Genomic DNA, 4785 nt, shown 5'->3' on the forward strand with positions numbered 1-4785 from the left:
GATCAAAATTTGGGAACTACTACAAAAAAAATGCCCCTGAGGTCTGACTCAGCTTCATTTTGTTCTTTTGGATAAAAAGCCATTAAAAATGAATGACGTTATAAAACAAATCAATTATAGTTTGGACTTTTCTTCCCATTCTTACACTTCGTATGAACGATCGACTCTATGAAATATGGACGTACCCTTTCTGACAACACTCACTGGTTCCTGGAGAGGTGTTCTGAAGCCCAATGATGGCGCCTTCATGTTGATCAGCCTGGAAACAGGAGCTCATCTGACATCGCCCTAAGCAACTCATCAGGATTCCTTAGCTTTTGAAGCCAGCCTCAAGTGGACACTTGAGGAACTGCAGTTTTCAATGGCTTCTGTTTTCAACCACAGAGGTAGCTATTTGGTTCAAACCAAGCAGCAACCTCCGGTCTTAAAATATGAAGCCCATGCTGAAGTGCTAAAAACTGCAGTTCCCTGACTGTCCACTAGAGGCTGGCTGCAGAAACCCCAGAAACCACATATACACCTAATCAAAGAAGACGATCTTTACTGCAGAAATAAACATGTTTACAGCCTCTGAGTTGCTAATTTCTCTGTCAGCACACACTGTACGGGGTGAATTTATTTATAACTAGTTATTTTTTAAGATATAAAACTTAAGAGTTTTGCCCAAATAAGGGCATGGCTGACTTGATTGACAAGCGGGCAACCTGTAGCTGTTAGCGAGGAGGCTAAAGGCCCACTTCTTTACCTCACACTAGCTCCACAGAAGTTAGGTTGAGCTAAGCATTTCTAATATGGCACCCGCCGACGATTAGATTCAGGAACAGATGGATGACGTCACGAATACTACGTCCATTATTTTTACAGCCTATGGTTTAAACCAGCGTAAAAAGGTCAAAGTTCAAACCCTCAGTTTTGCTCAGCAGCTGCAGGCAGTGCTTCTCTTCTTGAACCAGCAACCTGCAGTAAAGATGAATCAGTGCGAGCTGCAGAACATGATTTATTAAGTCAGATTATTTACATCTCATTAACACAAATAATCAAAAAATAAAGGAGCTTTAAACAGAGGCAGGGGAGTGAGTCACTTCAAACAGCCTGCTTCCTGTTTGCTCAGACAGTCAGACGGTGTGTTCAGACACCGGCAGGTAAAAAAAAAACATCCTTCAGGTTTCAGGTTTTCATCCTTTGAGACTGAACGGGTTTTAACGGGAGGGTCCTCGAGGGAGTCCACAGCAGCAGCTCTGACACTGAGAAACTCAAAACCACAAACATTTCCTTCAGGAGGAAAACAAACTGCTGATAAATAAATAAATAAAACACTGAGGCAGCAGTTTACCAGACGACACACAGCTGAAGTCACAGACATGATCATCGCTTTGTAAATGTTCTTAGAAACTGAACGTCTGAAAGGTGTTTTTAAATAATATGAAGGGGAATTTAATGCAAATTTAAAAAGGCAGTAAAATAAGAGACAACATGTCGGCTGAGACAGAGTTTCAAATGTAATCTGATCATAAAACAAAATGCTTGAACAATACATTTATGTCCAACAAAAGTTATTTCAATACCTTAAAAAATACTGAATCCTTAAAATAAACAAAAGTAAAGGAAAACTTAGTTGGCAAAAATCTATTTCTCATCTCAGATTTCAGATTTATTTCTCTTTGACGTCAAAACGTAAATCCTCTTCCTGCCTGTGAGCGAGCATTTCATTTCATTTGGATCAGATCTCTTATTTTTGATATTTATTGGATTTATTGATTTCTTGCTCCAAAGAAAGTCAGGATTGCATTTGATTGGATAAAATGTCAAACACTGCATTTAATGACCTTTGAAGTTCAACATTTGAATATTTCTAACAGATCTTGAACCTGTTTGCGCTCGGCATGCTGGGATGTCAGCTTGTACCTCCTTCTGATGACTCAGATCTCATGATTCATGTTTACACTTTAGACTCTGAGTGAAGCTTTAAGAGTGTTTCTGTCCGCTGCAGGTGATCGCTCTGGATTCCTCTGATCCAAAAGTCTGACTTGAAAAAATTTGAGACCTTAAATCTGTCTGATGTGAGAGTCTCAGCTGAGCCTCTCAGAGGAAACTCAGTCTGGATGTCTTTGTGCTTTTTTAATCCTGCGTGTACGTGACTCTGCATCAGAGCTGACCACAGAGCCGATCGGTGCACACACACTTCTCCTCTCTCCGGTCTTCACACCTGCAGGTTGTGTTTGTGTTTAGGGAGGTGGTTTCAAATGTTTCACCTGGACTTCATGAAAAACATCCATGAGAAGGCAGACACGCAAGGCATTATGGGAAATAAATGATGACTGAGTTTTTATAAAGCAGATGATTCTGAAGAGTTTTTGAAGGACACACATGAGAGGTACTGGATCTGACTCTTTGCTGAGCGGCTAACGTTTGATTAAAGCGGAGGAGAGAGAGGATGAAACTCTTTTATAAACTGGAGTCAAATGTACCTTTTATATACTGATCACAAGTCTAGACCAGAAGAGTCCAGTAGAGTCTGGTTTAGTCTGGTCAAGTACAGTTAGGTCCAGACATATCTGGTTCGGACAGAGGAGTTAAGCTTAGTTTAGTCCAGTTTTTCCAGAGTCACCTGCTGTCTAGACTAGTCCAGTACAGTCCAGTCTAGACTAGTACAGTAGACTCCTTTCCATTTTTTGGTGTCTAGTTAAGTACAGTCTAGAACAAAAAAGTCTCAAGTCCGGTCCTGTCTAAATGATTAGAGAGACCGGTCAAGTAAAGTAAAGACCTCTAGACTCCAGTCATGTCTATACATGGTAGTGCTGTAGGGTCCATTCGAATCCAGTCCAGTCTAGTGGAGCAAAGTCCTGTAGAGTCCAGTCAAGCTTAGTCTACAACAGCAGGATCTAGTCTAAAAGGAACAAAAAAGTCCAATGGAGTCTAATCCACTCCACTTCTGGTCTTGTTAAGTGAAGTCTATTCCAGTAACACGATCTAGGTGAGTCTTGTTCAGACCAGTCTAGACTAGAACAGTAGAATCCTTTCCTGTTTTTTTGTTTCTAGTTAAGTACAGTCTAGTCTGAAAACTCCCTTCAGTTTTGGGTCCATTAATCTTTAATAAAGTCCAGTATAGAGTCTAGTCCAGACCAGTCTCAGCTAGAACTAAGAGTCCTGTCCATTCTGAAGAAGCCTAATGTGGTCTGTAGAGTCTGTCTTATCTAGACTAGTCCACTCCATTCTGGTCTTGCCTAGGTCTAGTTCCGTAAAGTCATCTCGGAAACAAAGTCTACAGTCCAGTAGAATTGAGTCTTGTACAGAAAAGTCCAATAGAGTCTAGTCCAGCCGGGTACAGTAAAGACCTGTAGACTCCGGTAATGTCTATAGTGGAGCAAAGTCCTGTAGAGTCCAGTCAAGCTTAGTCTACAACAGCAGGATCTGGTCTATAAGGAACAAACAAGTCCAATGGAGTCTGATTGAAAATATCCAGGATTAGTTTTTGAAAGGACGTTAGGCTTTTATTTTGAAAGGACACGTGAGAAAGACTTCTGATTGGCAGATTAGTCTGTTTGTCTCCACCTTAACAAACCGCTCACTTCCGGGTCACTTCCTGTATTTGGTACATTCTGTTTCCTGTTTGTAAATTTGAAATGTTGAAATTGAAATTGAAATTTGTTTGTTTTTGAGTTTAATGAGAAATTAAACTAAAATGTTACACATGTATATAAAAACGAACATTGTGGGCAGGCTGTCCTGAAATCTTCTGGACATGTTTTTGTTTCTGTGAATGTAAAGTATTTCAACTCATCCTTCCATCAGTACTCATCTGGTCCACGTTAGACCGGTTTGTGTCGGTTTAAAGATCAATCACACCTGAACTCCCCTCTGTTCAAACTGCTCTCCTAACCGGCACCACCAGGGGGCGCCAAACACAAACACCTGACTCATCCCTCTGATCAATCACTGAGTCAGTCTCAGATCCACCATCAGGACGGCTCCATGATTCACAGTTAGGAAACACACACACACACACATTAAAACACACTCACACACACACACACACACTCACACACACAGCAGTGTTTGTTTAGAAGGGGGCGGGGCCTGAGAGGACAGGTGTGTCGCCTGTCAGCAGGTCAAACACTTGGCACAAAGTGAGCACAGGCTGGTCCAGTACAGTTCTGGGTCCAGCAGGTTTTGGTCCACACCAGGTCACATGATGGAATCCAGAGTTTGTAATGCTAAATAAATAAATCCAGGACGGATTATCTGGTCCAGGTTTAAAACGGGTTCTTTAAAAAAAGGACAAATCCAGACCAGGATCCTCGACTAAGCCACCAAAATCCAAGGCCTGCTAAACAAGAGCGAGCCCACATCAGTTTGGTCCTTTTTAATGTATTCTGGTCCGGACTGATCCAGTCTAGTCCTGCTCAGACGTGCAGGCGGGAGTATCTGAGTTTCCACCTTCTGGATCGGACTTTGAAGAAGAAGAAGAGGAGCATGAGGAAGAGGCAGGAGCAGACGTACAGGACCACACATAGACTCATGTCCACGCTGTTAAAACCCAGACCCAGAATCCAAACCCCTCCTCCTCCTGATCCTCCTTTTTCTCCTCCTCCACCCTCTTCTCCAACTCTCACCCCCAGGTCCAGAGCCCCCACCCTCCCGTCCCCCCTCAGAGAAGACTTTTCCTGGATTGGAGGCTGTGGTTTTTCCTCCGCTCTGCTCTCCGGCTCCTTTCTCTCTCCTTCTTCTCCTCCTCCTCCTCCTCCTCCTCCTCCTCCTCCTCCTCCTCCTCCTCCTCCTCCTCCT

This window comes from Notolabrus celidotus, chromosome 9, assembly GCF_009762535.1.
Source record: "Notolabrus celidotus isolate fNotCel1 chromosome 9, fNotCel1.pri, whole genome shotgun sequence".
In the NCBI taxonomy this organism is placed as follows: domain Eukaryota; kingdom Metazoa; phylum Chordata; class Actinopteri; order Labriformes; family Labridae; genus Notolabrus; species Notolabrus celidotus.